This window comes from Astatotilapia calliptera, chromosome 11 (assembly GCF_964374335.1).
Source record: "Astatotilapia calliptera chromosome 11, fAstCal68.1, whole genome shotgun sequence".
Lineage (NCBI taxonomy): Eukaryota > Metazoa > Chordata > Actinopteri > Cichliformes > Cichlidae > Astatotilapia > Astatotilapia calliptera.
Window position 1 is genome coordinate 35,314,417 of NC_137432.1, and position 16,619 is coordinate 35,331,035.

A 16,619-nucleotide genomic window follows, 5' to 3' on the forward strand; every position below is an offset into this window, starting at 1 on the left:
ATTTTTATCCACCGTTATATCTTACCAGCGATAAGGGGGCTCTAGCGTGGTGAGTACAGCAATAGTACAGTGTCATAATAAAACGGTGCTTTAAAAAGTTGTTTCAAACGCACAGTTGTCATGGAAACAGATCTAAGATACTCTTTCCCCCTCTGAAAGTGCTCATTGCTTATCATTACTGAAAGCCCAATCAATGGAGATGTCATTAACAGTGAAATAAAAAAAGTACTTAATGTCGCCTACATCAAAGTCAGATACATTGAGAAGTAAATTAAAGCTCCTGATGGATTTAGATAATTGGATGGATGACTTTGTTTATGCACTTATAAAAAGCAGCATGCTGTTGGAAATCAGCAGGGGTCAAGTGTGGCTTGGATAGAGAAATTAGCTGTGCAGTTTTTAATTTTGATTGGTCATGATTTGCCCGTGGGTGTGTGACAGCATGCATGGGCAGTTGGTACAGGACTGGTGGTTATACAGTATATTATGTGAGTGATAATATTGCATGCTTCCCACACAGTTGCCCCTGGCATGTACGTGTGTGTGTGTCTGTGTGTGTGTGTGTGTGTTAGCGGAAGGTGAAAGGTAAACAGAATAGACCGAGAGAGGAAAGGAAGATAGGAAGAAAGAGGGGAGTGTGGAAGCGAGAGAAACCACTCCAGGTCCCAGTCGGGAACCAAGCAGCCCCACCCCTTCTAAACATCTCTCTTCCTATTTCTCTCTCTCTCTCTTTTATTCTCTTTGCTGCTGGAAACTGAGAGAGGCAGCGAGAGAGGGAGAGACTGAAGCGCAGGGCATCAGAGCACTGCTGCTCCCTGCCTAAACTGAGCTGCTGTCCACCTGTGCGGGATAATCTCCGTCCAACCAGCAGCCAGGAGACACTACAACATCCACCGTTTGCCAGGCAGATTACTTAAGGGTGAACCGCCGTTTGGTGGAGGAATACGAGGGACTAAGTTGCCATTACAGCCTCGTTTTTTCTGGGGTTTTTTTTCCGCGTGCTGCTTGTCAGCTCCTGCCAAACGTTCAGTTTGTAGGCACTGCAGCTTTTAGACTACTTTATTCAGTGGCGCTTAGCTGTTTCTTGGCCACTCTCTCTCTCTTTTCTTTCCATAACGGTCTGTGTTTTTGGTGATTGTCCACACATTTCCGCCTGCATTTGGAAACTAAAGCTTCCGTTTGAATTCTTTCTGCTTGCTCGCTGGCTCAATGTTGGAGTTGTCCGATGAGAGCGAAGCGCCTTCGCTAAGCTTGCACATATAGAAAGGCGGACCTATTGCGCGCCGCACCGCTCCTTCACGCGCACATGGGCTCAGACGCGCACGCTCACACGCACGTGCACACACGGCTGCAACTCCAGACATGCAGCTGGTTCCCCTGTGTGTGCACACCTTAGCTTCTGAGTGCCGTTAAACTCCAGAGCTTAGCACAGATAAGCGTTTAGCTTTCACCCATCCATCCTTGCCAAGTTCTTTCTGATATGCACAAGGGGGACACCCGCTAAAGGAAACCATCGCAGAAACCATCTAAAAGATGAGAGAAATTGGCCTCAGCGGATTTCCCGTCGGTCACCGGATTTGTGAGTGCAGGGTCGGGGCGGAGGGCACCGGGGAGAGAGGACAGGGAGAGGCCGGGGAGGAGGAGCTCTCATCCGGACTGCCCGCCGCGGAACAGCCGCTGCTGCCGTGCTCAAGAAGCAGGCTGCTGCTGCCAGGGGGAGGCGGGGGGAGGATGAAGAGTGCCTCAGTCTGAAATTATAACACTCAGCTGGCTTTGGGAGTGTTTGTTTTCTTGCATTTTACCTCTCACTAATTAGTCTGAAGATGCGAGATAACGAACAGTGGCCTACTTAATAACTGTCATCCGTTCTCTCACCGGTGTGGCACTTTTGGGTCAGCTTAAAGGTAAATTCAGCACTTTGGTGAAGTGAAGGCCTGCAGTTGTGAATTTACCTGTGCAGTGGCTTTTGAAAGGACATCCTCCCACTTTACTAATTTCAACTTTGTGATTTTCTTTTCGTATTAGTTTAAGGTGTTTGTAGTAATATAAGTCAGACCTATACAGAATATCCTATTATCATTATAAAGGGACGTCTAGTGTGTCTGTGATACTCAGTAGTGGGTTTATAGTCGCTATATTGGACTTAATGGTCATTTCTATCTCTTCAATATTACTAGGATACAGTATTTCTTTAGAATAGCCAATATAAATACATAGTTTATAATTTTCTGTGATAATTAAATAGTATTGTATTTATATTTATTATAAGATCACTAAAATTCCTTTTGTACTCCCATATATGTAGATACCTTGAAGGAGCCCTGTTTCCAGGTGCCTTGATAGTGGAGGTTGGCAATTCATCATTTATTAACCTACCGAACTGTCTATGAATTATCAGAAGTCATGATATGATTTAAGGCCAACATGGTAGTGTTTTTGCTGTATTGGGCTTTTGTAGTGCAATTTCAAGTTCTCTTGCTTCGTTTTAGTTCGAGTCCTCTTGATTCCTTTTTTCCTAGGCTGATTTGAGCACTGACTTTTTTAGCAATACTCCTCTGTCTGGAACTCGACCACAGCCTTATAAACCCACCAGAAGATGGTCACCTGCTTATCAAACAGTATGACAAGCACATGTGTGTCCTAACACTCGGTGGCAGATGCTGTTTGCAGATACACCAACACGCTCAGTTATTTATAGACATTAATATCACTGTGTGCTTTTGGAGTATCAGTTCAGAACAAGTGCCGATGCTCGACGGAATGTAACCCAATCTACGGAGCTTCAGAAGTTTCAGTCAGACGCAGAGACTTGGAGGAATACAGGCTGAACTCATCTTTAATAGCAGCTGGCAGCAGCTGACTGTGGGGGTCACAGACTGTACACTGGAAGTGCAGAGACACTGTCTTTAGAAGTTTGGACACAAAGCACAAGAGCCCCACCTGATCTAGGTAGGACATCTTTTTGTTTCATATTTGTTGCACTAAAACCTCTGCATATGCACATCCAGCTCATTATAACATCTGATGCAGGTGTACAATTTGAATTTTAAAATAGTCCTCTCTGCAGAAATACATCACTATGGCCGAACTGCAGTTTTGAAATTATAAGCTTGATTACGGCACTGATCTGAGCTTTTTTCTGAGAGGGTGTTTCAGTTTTACCAGTTCAAAGTGTCTAATTTTGGAAATAATTTTGTGAACTTACTTAATGAAAATGCATAAAAAGCTGTTTCCAAGTGTGCTGTAAATGCACTCCTAATCTTCACCCTATTTGCACTCATCTCTTGTACAATGACATCACTTTCGTCTGTGTGTTTCTGCTGGTTTGTCGTCATGCTCAAGAGCACAAATAGTCCACCACTTCCCATCTGCTGTTGCCTCACATGCAGTGCAATAATACAGCAAAAACCCAGCATAAAACAGTGTTTGTGTTGCTCAATTTAATGCTAAAAGTTCATATTTCTTAGCTTTAATTAACTCTTTATTCCAATTAAAACAATTTGCTTGATGGGAGAGGGCTGTTTGGGTTATGGGGTTTAAAGGTTTGATGGCTCCTGATGTTCTTTTATTGCTCTGTGGGGAAAATTGCATGTGAAGTAAATAATGTACTGTGACAAGCATTGTCCTGGTAAATCAGATCAGACCGTACTCTCTTCCCTTTGGTCTAAAAATCAAATATTTCCCACAAGAAACACAAGCTGGATCCAAAATTAGACCTTTCATTTCTTTGTGTTAAAGCTGCAGTAGGTGTGTTTGCAGAGAATAAGAAAGACAATCGCCCACCCCTCTTTCTACTTCCCACAGACACGAAGGCAAAAGCAATCGGTAGGCAGCTGAGTGACAGCTCTGAATGAAGCTCTCCTGCTCAAAAGTTTACCTCAGATTCCCAAAACACAGCATTAACAGTGACGGCAAATAGGAGAGAAATAGCACTATCAATAAAACCAGGACTCTGACATTATATTACTCATTTCTTCTAACCCTGCGGGGGAATTGCATTTGCCTGATTCAAACAAAATGTCAACTTATAAAAATCTGCCTATGATAGTTTTAGATAATGGGAGCACATAAAATAAAATATCTTGAGCTGAAGCATTAGAAAGAGCAACGGTAGAAACAAAACCATATATTATATTAGTGGTTTGTGGATTGTGAAACTCGTTTTACCTAGCAAATCAGCTTTGAGAGTACAAAGGACTGTCCAGAATTTTGGTTAACTGCCAGCTTGGCTCATACTGTTTATGTAGAGTAGAGAAACTTGTGATCAGCAGTGAAAATGTGTCATTATTCAGTTGTTGGCTGGTGCTTCTTTCCCATTCTGTGTTATTTTTTTCAGATTTGGTTACAATGACTGATCCATGAAAGGCCCATTATTTAACAGCACATCTGAGTTTTTGGTTTTCAGATTTCAGCTGCTGTGTAATGTTCACATTATTTCTGTATGAATTAGTTTATTTCTATTTTAGACTTGTGCAGGGTTTTGCATCCAGACTTTTGTACGACTGTATATAAAGGATGAACATATCACATTGCAAGTGGTTTCTAGACCACTGGATTATCTTGAAGAGAGCTGCAGTGTTCGTTTTTGGAGCTAGGAGTAAATTAGGACAAGTGGGTGGAGTGCTGAGTTATAAGTTATATATACATAAGCAGTATGGGTTCAATGCAAAGATACACATAACTGCTAATTAGCGCTAGATTAGGGAGACCAATAAAAAAACAGAATTTAACAATTCAAAACTGAAGCACAAGCTTCTTTGCAGGCATCTCATGTCATTTTCCACACAATTCTATTAAAGTGCTCTACAAGGCAACAACACCAGGAATACAGAGAAGTCCAGTTCAGTGACTCTCATTGGTGGAGCTGACACCAACAGGGTATAACTGTCTGTGTCAGGATAGCTGTCAAACCAGTATCCACCCCCACTCGTTTCAGAGTTGGTCTGCAGGGAAAAATCTAAAGAGGCTCAAATAGTTTTGTGTAGCAGGCTGTAAACATGCTTTTTAATGTAAGGTTGGGAATTTTGATTCATCTTTATATGAAGTTTTGTATTGATTGATTGAATACCTATTAGATTAAAGAGGTAATGTTATTACTTTGCATCCGTAAACTTATAGGACTTGTGATGAACACATTTAGTAAGCAATGCTGCAACAGTGACAAAGAAATGAGAAATGAATTATGCAACGTTTTCACCATAGGCTGTGTTTTTGTACAAGACTACAAGAAGTTATGTGATGTTTGCCTTAATCATGCCATCTCACACTTTTGAAACTGGGCGTTATGAATGAGGGGCAGATTTGACCAAGAACCAAAGGGCACTATGCACACTAGGGCCAAGCAGATGGGTGGATGTTCTGCAAAGGATGATTTTGTTGTATGCTTGTTCTTTTGTTTTGATAATTTAAGGGTCTGCCTACTTACGAATTTAAATTGGTTTGTCATGAGTCAATGGTGCAGGTCAAAGTCAGTTCAAAAATCATATTTAAGAAGCAGAATAAAAATTGTATGTAGAGTTTGTAATCGTCATCTGGGACTATCTAAAGGTCAGAGCCAGTGAAACCTGGAACTTTATGGTTGTTAAGTACAGAGTATGTAACTAAACCAACTTGATTTTTGTGTGCAACAGCTTTATGGGATAACAAGCTATCCCAGAGCCCATGCTTCTTTTGCTGCATGTTGCTAGCTCTTCTCCAACACCAACTCACAGGATGTGCACCCTGAAGCAGGGTTTACATGTATGCATTGCTTCAATCGTCAAGGCTTCACTGCCTTGTTTGGAGGGATGGCTTTGCTGCAATTATCGTCATAGCAACAACATATAAGATATACTATATGTTATCCTTACTTGTTTGTTCAGTTAAATGCTATAAGTGGTGTCAACCGTCATCAGATTACCTAAATTAGGTCCCTTAAAAACGTTTTGCTCTGAGCGAGTGTGTGCGGAGTCTGTCTGCATAAACTGTTTACACAAAGTTTTCAATATCTCCCAAAAATGAATGTGTCTCTATAGCAGCAAATTGGTAATCACTTCCTAAAGCAGAGAGTTGCTTATCATCTGTTTTATTGTAAGTGGGACTGTAATGTAGAGAATACATTAATGCTGCACTGAATAAGATTTGAAACGAGTGACTGGAGAAAAAAAACTCTTCAGTTTTTCTTCCTTTCTTTCTTTTTTTTAGCAAGGTTATAAATCAAGAAGTAGACACAGTGTGCTGGACATTTGGATTAATGCAGGTTTCAGGGCACTTCTTTATGGCCTATATGTTAAAGACTAGAGGCTTCTAGTTATATGTATCTTCATCTGTATGTATTTTTTTTTTAAAAAAAACTAAAACCCCAAAAGTGTCAATAATATGCAGGAAAACAAATGATACTTTCAAATGAAATGTATATATTAATGTGGTGCTACTACAGTCATGGAATAATGTGTTTTTGCTGCAAAGTTGGAATAACAGGAGACTTTTCTTCTCTTTCTATTATGCTAATACTGCCTAAAAGCAGCGTTACACCCCTCCCTTCATATAAATGCCAACATCTTTCAGACTCTACTTCTGTTTATGACACAAGTGCTCTGAAAAATAGAAGTTAAGCCCAACATTAATAAAATTCTGAGCTGAGCCACAGAGGTCAAGTGTTTTCATAAACTGAGTACTCCTTGTGACAAGCGAGCTGCATTTAATTTGTAGAATTGTCCCTGTTATTTGTCAAAACTGTCCTCCCAAAATGAGAGATGAGACCGTCAGCCAATTCAGCAACTGCAGAGACGTTACTTACCAGAGGTGTGGACTCGAGTCACATGACTTGGACTCGAGTCAGACTCGAGTCATTAATTTTATGACTTTAGACTTGACTTGAAAAAATGTTCTAAGACTTGTGACTTGACTTGGACTTTTACACCAATGACTTGGGACTTGAATTGGACTTGAACCGGTTTACTTGAAAAGACTTGATATTTTACCCCAAATATAAAATTTAACATGCATATTATATGGAGATTGAAAATGTGACGTCATTCACGGGTAGAACCGCAAAGGATTCTGGGAACTCGTGGCAAGCGGTACTAGCGCACGCAGGCTTTCAATTAAAATCAGTCACACAGCGATAAAAAGAAACACAAAAATGTCAAGAAGCTGTTGTATTATTAACTGCAATAGCCGGTCGCATGACAGCCACGGGAAGCCGACGGGTAAAGAGATCGGTTGTTATCGGATTACGTCGTTGAAGAGAAATTGTTCGAGCCATGTTTCCGAAGTAACAAAGAGGCGACTGGATTGCAGCCATTCAAAGATCAAATATAACGTCCTAGAACACTCCAGCTCACAGGTTAGTCTGCTCCAAGCATTTACACAAAGGTCAGTCTGCTGTTGTAGTTAATGCGTCATTTTTCTTAACATAATTGGTGATATAGGTTACAAGCAAGTCTGGCGCTGAACAGAAATTGTCGCGCTATGCTCCTTTATTTATTGTGCATAAATAGTAAATTGTCCTGACACAATATTGCGTTTCTCTTCTGTTATTATGGTACATTGACAAAAACATATACTTTTATTCACAGGATAAAACAGGTTTTTTGTATCACTAATTGCCCAGTACGATTACAGCATACAATATTATTGTCACTGCTACATTTCTGTGATGCTACCAGAAATTATTTCCACTACTAATTAATTACCGTTGAGCTCAAAGGTCCTATTAATAAACGGTTAACGAATGTGTATTTATGACGACGATTTGTGAGACTGGTAAACTTATGATACGTACGATGGTCTTTCGTTCTACACGGTGCATTTCAAGGTCCTGCACCCATCCGTCGGTAAACTGTACCTGGGCTTGTTGCAGTGACCGGAAGTTACTAAACTTCATGAGTGTATGCACTCACTCCAAGAACCGTATAATTATAAATATGCATATAAATATGCTAAGATGAGATAGCTGACTTCATCTAACTAGCAAATGTTTTCCAGGCTACGTTGGTGATACAGTTTTTTTTAATGTGTATGATATTTTTGTCATGCGATTTTAAAGCTGGTCCTACAACCGCATCCAAGAATAACATGCAGCTTATCTCAGAACTGTCGGTGAAAATTATTCTTGGAGCTAAGTTTAATTGAGCTGCATTTTAAAGAGATGCAATTTCACAATTTGTGTATATTTTCTAAGTTCACTATTTTGTATGTGTTGAGAAAAACACAGATTTTAAAATTACATGGTCTAATATTTACATTTAGCATAACTGCAACATTATTTTTTCGTTTGTTTTTTTAAAGACTCGAAAGGACTTGAAATTCAAAGTTTCAGACTTGTGACTTTACTTGGACTTTTACACCAGTGACTTGAGACTCGACTCTGACTTGCCTGACATTACTTGAGACTTGACTTGAGACTTGAGGATAAAGACTTGAGACTTACTTGAGACTTGCAAAACAATGACTTGGTCCCACCTCTGTTACTTACAGTATGCTTATGTAACAAAGTCCTTTATTGGCCATATAATTATGAGCGATTTTGGTTACAAATGAGAGGTAATTATGGAAGCCTGTTTCTGCCACAAAAAAAAAAAGGATCCACAACTCAAAATTTTGAGTTATTTTCTCAAAATTTCAACTTATTAACTCAAAATTTCGACTTACTTTTCTCAAAAGTTTGAGGTAATAAGTTGAAATTTCGAGTTAGCACTGCCAATCAGTAATCTACGTGGATGACATCATTTCCTTGTTACCGGGAAGCTGAAACCCTCAGGTACAAATGCTACAGCTAAGCTACCGGTATTACATCCAGTCATGAATGCACAGGTTGCTGATTATTTTCAGCGTGGCTTCAAAAGTGATGAAATCCTTGTGTTATTAGCTGAATCACATTCAGGCGTTACTATCAGCAGACGTACTCGCGAAAGCCCCAATTTGTTGCGATCTGGTTTTGAGTGTGCATTCCTCTGCGCCGTTTGCTTCCAGGTAACAAGAAAGTGACCTTATTCACGTAGATTACTGATTGGCAGAGCTAATCTTGAGTTATTAACTCGAAATTTCGAGTTATGGATACTTATTTTTTATTTTTTATTTTTTTGTGGCGGAAACGGGCTTCCGTAGGTAATAGTGTTTTGGTATAGTCGTGGCAAAAAGTCTGAATAGATGGATCAACTTATCACATGCATCTAAATTTAATGGCCAATGCAATGTTTTGCATATGTTTTGCCTAATTATTGATAGTGCAAGATAGTTAGCTTTTGGATTAACTCTAGTCCTAGACTATAAACATTTTTCATTTTTCAAGCCAACTCATTTCATTTTCAGGAAACTTGATTTAAGCTCCTAAACATGAAATGTGCCCTGCTGATCCTGTCACTGTTGTGAGGTATATTAAGTAAGGAGATGTTTGCCTAAGCCTAAGCAAAAGAAAATTTTAAAAACACCAGAAAAGTCTTAAACTCTTGGCTTACAGTTGGATGTTAATGTGATTATACACACTCATCTGCAGATTTTTATTAGTCATCATTCTCCCTCATCTGGAGCAGTACGCTCCATGTGCTTAAAATGTGCTTAGAATGTGTTCTGACCAAGTATGAGATGATTAAGTCCAACAAGAATAAATCCCTTACTGAAGGAAGTCTTGCAGTTTGACTGCTATTTGATCCAGGCAGATATTTGAAGGCCCATTTTTTCAGTGATTAGGGAGAGAGCCATAACTTTAATTTCAGTGATCACTGAGGCATAACAGCTGCACGTAAAGAACCACCAATCAAATCTATCAACAAATCATTTTAGAAGTTTAGTGATTTTTCCCAAAGCTTTTGTCCCCATAATTTATACTCCCTGGGTATTATTTGGTATATCTTTTGTTTCATGCCAAATCCATTTAGTTGGTGAAAGGCCAGTTCGGGACTCATCTACTACAAACCCATGCTGTGTGTTGCAGTATGCTGTTTCATATTGTCTTGCTGAAATAAGCAAGGCTTTCCCTCAAAAAGGCATTGTCTGAATGGAAGCATATCCTGCTCTAAAACCTTACAAACCTGCAATGATGGCGCCTTCCCAGATCTGCAAGCTGCAAGTTCAGTAAGCACTAACCCATATGGAAAAGAAATAGTAAAAACTTATATGTGATTACTCATGAAAGTGGCCACTTTCTCATTACTTTCATATATTGTTTTAGTAAGTATCCAAAACATACAAGTTTCATTATATAATTTTTCAAGGGATCTTATATCTGTTTTCACTCTTATATGCTTTTCATACAAGTTTCACACAAGACAGATACAAACTTTATTTAGATTTATATATATCTTTTCCATGTGGGAATGCAGAGATCAGTCAGAGATGGAAAATACAAGATTTTAGAAAATGTGAAAGCATTTTACAGAAAGCAAAGTTAAATGCAGACTGTGCAAAGCGGAGTCCTTCCATGACAGCACTACTGCAGTGCACAAGTATTTAAAAAGCCTGCACCTTGGAGCTGTGACGTTAACACTGAATAGGTCAGTTTTAGAGAGTTAAGCGTTGATACATTGTTTATGTTAATGTTTGTACGGTAATGTTTACGTTAGCTTACCTGTTGGAAACTTCTCTTGCTTGCTAAGTGAACACCAGTTCAGTCTTTGTTAGCTAATGAGCCAAGCCAATAGCAAACCATTAAACAGGAGGGGCTACATTGTCCCCTACTTAATTTTTTTTTCTCACATTAATTTTAGCGTTTATTCTGAATAGTAAACCTCTTCCACCGAAAGTTAGGTAGTTGATCTATGGGTTGGACCAGATCAATAATTAATTATATATATATATATATATAATCAGTTAAACTGAATTCATGAACTTAATCATCTCTAAACTTTGGAAACTTGGAAAATAAAATTATTATTTTGATTTTTATTATTTCATATGTTTCTTGGGTCATTTTTTTATTTGCTGTGGGACAAGACAACAGGGTGATAATTACAGGTGTGCAGACTTAATCAGGTGAGGTATTGGAGCCTAGAACAGGAGGTTTGCCTAAAAGACGCGGAGATTTGAGTTACTCAAATAATCTTTAACTAATCGACTAATCGAAGAAAAATTTGGCAGGTTAGTCAACTATCAAAATAAGCATTCTGGATCATGTTCCTGAGTCCATGCTGTGATTTCAAAGACAGGATTATGCCTTTTTTTTGATGCAGTGCCGCCTGAGGGCCTGAAGAAAAAATACTGATTTCTGGCCTTGTCCCTTCTGTACAGAGATTTCTTCAGATTCCCTGAACCCATTGATATTATGTACTTTAGATGATGAAATATTCAAAGTTTTTGAAATTTTTATGTTGAGGAAAATTGTTCTGAAATTGTTCTACAACGTGTAGTGTTTGCAGAGTGGTGGTCTTCTGTGCTGCCTCTCTGAGATGCATGTTACTGACCTGTTGCCAGTTAACCTAATTAATTATAAAAAGCTGCTCCAGCTCTTTCTTTGTAGTAACACTTACTTTTTTGAGATGTGTTGCTACCATGTTTTCAGTGAAATAGTAAAATGTCTCAAAATTTCATATGCTTTTGCAAACCATTGCATTCTGTTTTTATTTACTTTTTACCCAAAAATCACAATTTTGGGTTGTGCATTGTTTTACAATGGCCCAAAACTTGAACATTTAGCACTGGGAGTCAGTGCAGATGACAATCCACTTGTCACCACTGTTGTTTGTTGGCTTGTGAGTGTTGATGATTCCACAGCAGAGCTGTGAGGCGCAGCTTTGGAGACAAACATAATTTGGACTCGTTCCTTCAAACTCTTTGTCACAAATTGTTCGGTCATCATTTAGGAACATCTGTTAGCCTTGATTAACGAACGATCTTTCCCTCTTCTGGTTCTCTGTTGTTATGTGTAGCTCCACCCACAGTGAAAGTCAGGAAAGATACAGAAAATAAAACCAGTCTTCTTTTTTTTTAAATCCCAAAACTTCCAAACAGTAGACACAGCTCTCTTTTCTTCATCTTCCATCTGTTTTCACTGTGTTTCAGTGTGGCAAAAAACCCTCCAGCTGTTAACAGACTGTTACCCAGCATGCAGTTTGGTGATGGTAATTTTGGTAATTTTGCAAATGTGCAGTTATTACTGTTAGAAATACTTTTTGTTTCACAGATTTTGTGTGCCGTGATGTTTTGTACTGTTTAAAAAAACTTGTGAATAATAAATGTTTATCTTGCAATAATTTTTTTTGCACCAGTTGACTCAAAGTACAAGTGAGAAGGGTGTATATTCACAAATTGTATTATAATATGATATCTCCATAATGTATCAAAACTAGCTGAAAAGTGTCCACAAAAGTTAAAATTGGTGTACCGCCCTGCACTAACAAAATACTTGTGTGAACCAAACCAAACACTCTGCAGCCTCTCAGACAGTGATATTGCTATTTGATCAGTCTTTTTATTTTTCATCTTTTAATTTTGTATCCGACTTCATCAGACTTCATGAATTGACAATTTTTCCTTGTTTGATGTGGTATATTGCGAATTACATATTGTTTGGTTTTGAGGGTTTTGTCAGCTAATCATGCAATAAGTCACAGACTAATTCATTATTACAATAATTGTCACTTGCAGCTGTTCCCATCACCCTCAAAAACACTGTAGACCAAGGTATGTGACACCTCAGCGAATCGATCCTGACACTGCTGACTGCAGGACTCTAAAAATCACATGCATCGTACACACATAGTGTAGCTGTACCCATTTGGTAATTTTGAAAGCAGAGTGGACATTGTCAGCGAGGTCAGCGTTTGCAGAGAAACGCTGCTGTGTCCCTGCTGCTTCTGTATAAGGGATCAAAATCTGACTCTGTGCCTCTGTCACTCTCCATCTGCACACATGTAGCTCTTTTCAGCTTTAGGATTGAACAGCCACTGCAGGTTTTCATCAGCGCTGCAAGCGACCAACTGATCCAAATATAGTAATTGCAGGGACCGAACCCATTGCGGTGCTAGTGCCTTCCTTTACCCACTGGCCTCTCGATGACAGCGTTTATACATTAAATTATGTAATGAGGGTCCCACATGTAGCTGCTGTACATTCTACTCTAAGTACAGAAGAGACTGCCTTGCATTTGTAGTCACAGTTCATGGATCAAAAGCAAACAGGGAGCCAACCAGCTTTCTATCATAACAAAAGCAAACATACAAAAAGCCCTGAGCGTTTCAGCGCTATTAAGACACCCACTCCCTCTCCAGCCTCCATCTCTGGCTCTTGTGCTCCCTCCCTCTCTCCATCCAACCCCCCCTTCCTTAGTGCAACTCTCAGCCCTCCCTCCCTCCCTCTCTTGTTACCGCTCCCCCAGATGCATTTCCTCCATTTCGCTCTTTTCCTTTTTCCCTCTGTTCGCCTCTCTCTCTTTCTGTCATCCTCTCTTCACTCCATATAGTCTTGCTCTTGCACTGTCCCTGCTACTCCTACACGAACACTTACCACTACCACCCACACACACACACACACACACTCACAGTTCCTTTTCCTTTTTTTAAAAAAAAAAACCAACCTCTTACTCATGTGTGTCTACATCCCTCCCTCCCACTCTTTTAACTCTGTCTCTCTCACTTCTCTCAGAGGGTCTAAGCTGGAAGCGATTGCCACCCACACATTCCCTCTTCAGCTTTCAGCTTGACATCAGATTTACATTCACAATGAACAAGCGCAGCATTTCTCATGTTGCCTAGCACATGGCTTACATGTGAACCAACGAGCTGGATTTTTCAGCAAGTGAACATTCGTGCCTGTGCCGCACTGAACTGTACGTGATTCGTATGGTGTTGTGATCTCTGTACACACACTGATCTAAATCCACTAGTCAATTGATATGAAATATTATGTTGAGTGTTTTTTCTGATACACTATGGATGATTGATATATGATGATCAAAAAACGCTGAACACTTTTCTGATTTTTGTATCTATTATTAAAGGATTCATATTTTCGCAAAGAAAGGGAGCTGAAGAGATCACTACCAGTCTCACGTCTGGACAACATCTATGGAGCACAAGCTGGCCGTGGGGAGAAACCACTTGATTGATTGATTGAATCTTTATTTTGAACATGTTGAAAAAGTATAAAAAAAAAATAGAATTAAAAGAGACAAATGAACAAAGCAAACAAAAGGAAAACGAGCAACCACAACTCCAAATAACGTCCATGTTCAAAAAGGAGCAGGAAGAAGCATAAGCTTATTTAATCCCACCCCTTTTCCACTATCTAGTATCAATAGACTACAGAAATACCTCCTTGTAATTACATTATATGTTATGTGTAATTTTTTTTTTTTTTTTTAATATATACACATATATGTTTCTATCTATCCATACCTACGTATATACACACATACGCACATATACACATTTTCAATAACCCCATTAACACCTGAAGGATACACAACCTACAATTTTATATATACACACATATATATATATATATATATATATATATATATATATATATATATATATATATATATATATATATATATATATACACACATATATATATATATATATATATATATATATATATATATATATATATATACACACACATATATATATATATATATATATATATATATATATATATATACACACATATATATATATATATATACACATATATATATGTATATATGTATATACACACATACATATATATATATATATATATATATGTATATACACACATACACACACACATACACATACATATATACCCATTCCAACAAACCCGTGCATGCGCACACACATGAAAATATTAGACAAGAACACCCTATCAAATCTCTACCTTTTCCCTGTACCCTGTAAAAACCATATCCTTAAACCGCTTTTTAAACTGCGCCATGCTTGGACATTGCTTCATATCTTTACTTAGTCTGTTCCACAGCTTCACTCCACACACAGAGATGCAAAAACTTTTTAATGTTGTACGGATACGAGGATGTTTTAAATTTAATTCCCCCCTCAAATTGTATCCCCGTTCCCTTTTAGAAAACATTTTTAGAATATTGTCAGGAAGCAGGTTATTTATTGCTTTATATATAATTTGTGCTGTGAGAAAATGAACCAGATCTGTGAATTTTAGAATTTTTGATTTTAAGAATAGTGGATTTGTATGATCTCTGTAACCAGTTTTATGGATTATCCTTATGGCCCTTTTTTGTAATATAAAGATTGATGATAGCGAACATTTGTAAGTATTGCCCCAAACCTCTGCACAGTAATTCAAATACGGTGCAATCAGGGAACAATAGAGAATGTGGAGTGATTTGTGGTCCAGAATGTGTTTCACTTTACTCAAGATTGAGACACTTCTTGAAATTTTGTTATGTATATGATTTATATGAGACTTCCAGTTTAATTTATCATCTATAATCACACCAAGAAACTTATGTTCAAGTACTCTTTCAATTTCCACACCATCTACATGAATCTGCACTTGTGCATTTCTAAGGGAATTCCCAAATAAGATAATTTTAGTTTTACTTAGATTTAGCGATAGTTTGTTCCTGTTAAACCATTTTTTAATTTTGCACATTTCTGAAGTAATTGTATCCAGCAGCTCCTTTAGATTCCCCCCAGAACAAAAAATATTTGTGTCATCTGCAAATAATACTAATTTTAATATATCAGATGCCTTACAAATATAATTTATATAAATAATAAATAATTTTGGACCCAGTACAGAGCCTTGTGGAACACCACAAGCAATGTCCAAGCATGATGAGGAATGGACACCCAGCTTCACAAATTGTTTCCGGTCACTTAAATAATTTTTCACCCATTGCAGTACAACCCCCCTAATCCCATACCTTGCCACTTGCCTGACTCTGCCCAAAAATACAGTGGGGCAAAAAAGTATTTAGTCAGCCACCGATTGTGCAAGTTCCCCCACTTAAAATGATGACAGAGGTCAGTAATTTGCACCAGAGGTACACTTCAACTGTGAGAGACAGAATGTGAAAAAAAAATCCATGAATCCACATGGTAGGATTTGTAAAGAATTTATTCGTAAATTAGGGTGGAAAATAAGTATTTGGTCACCTCAAACAAGGAAAATCTCTGGCTCTCACAGACCTGTAACGTCTTCTGTAAGAAGCTTTTCTGTCCCCCACTCGTTACCTGTATGAATGGCACCTGTTTGAACTCATCATCTGTATAAAAGACACCTGTCCACAGCCTCAAACAGTCAGACTCCAAACTCCGCCATGGCCAAGACCAAAGAGCTTTCGAAGGACAGCAGGAAAAGTATTGTAGACCTGCACCAGACTGGGAAGAGTGAATCTACAATAGGCAAGCAGCTTGGTGTGAAAAAATCAACTGTGGGAGCAATCATCAGAAAATGGAAGACATACAAGACCACTGATAATCTCCCTCGATCTGGGGCTCCACGCAAGATCTCATCCCGTGGGGTCAAAATGATCATGAGAACGGTGAGCAAAGATCCCAGAACCACACGGGGGGACCTGGTGAATGACCTGCAGAGAGCTGGGACCAAAGTAACAAAGGTCACCATCAGTAACACACTACAACGGCAGGGAATCAAATCCCGCAGTGCCAGACGTGTTCCGCTGCTGAAGCCAGTGCATGTCCAGGCCCGTCTGAAGTTTGCCAGAGAGCACATGGATG

General features: G+C 38.7%; 1 protein-coding gene across 10 annotated transcripts in view; it reads left to right on the plus strand.

Annotated features, from left to right (window-relative positions):
* syngap1b (synaptic Ras GTPase activating protein 1b) overlaps positions 1-16,619 on the plus strand; it is a 183,196-nt gene that overhangs the window by 99,216 nt on the left and 67,361 nt on the right. The window contains exon 1 of one of the 10 annotated variants that reach the window (XM_026184948.2): positions 783-2,949. The exons of the other annotated variants lie outside the window; for them this stretch is intronic. The gene's annotated coding sequence lies outside the window, so the exon portion shown is untranslated. Of the gene's footprint in view, positions 1-782; positions 2,950-16,619 lie in introns of those variants that run through there. 10 annotated transcript variants of the gene reach the window in all.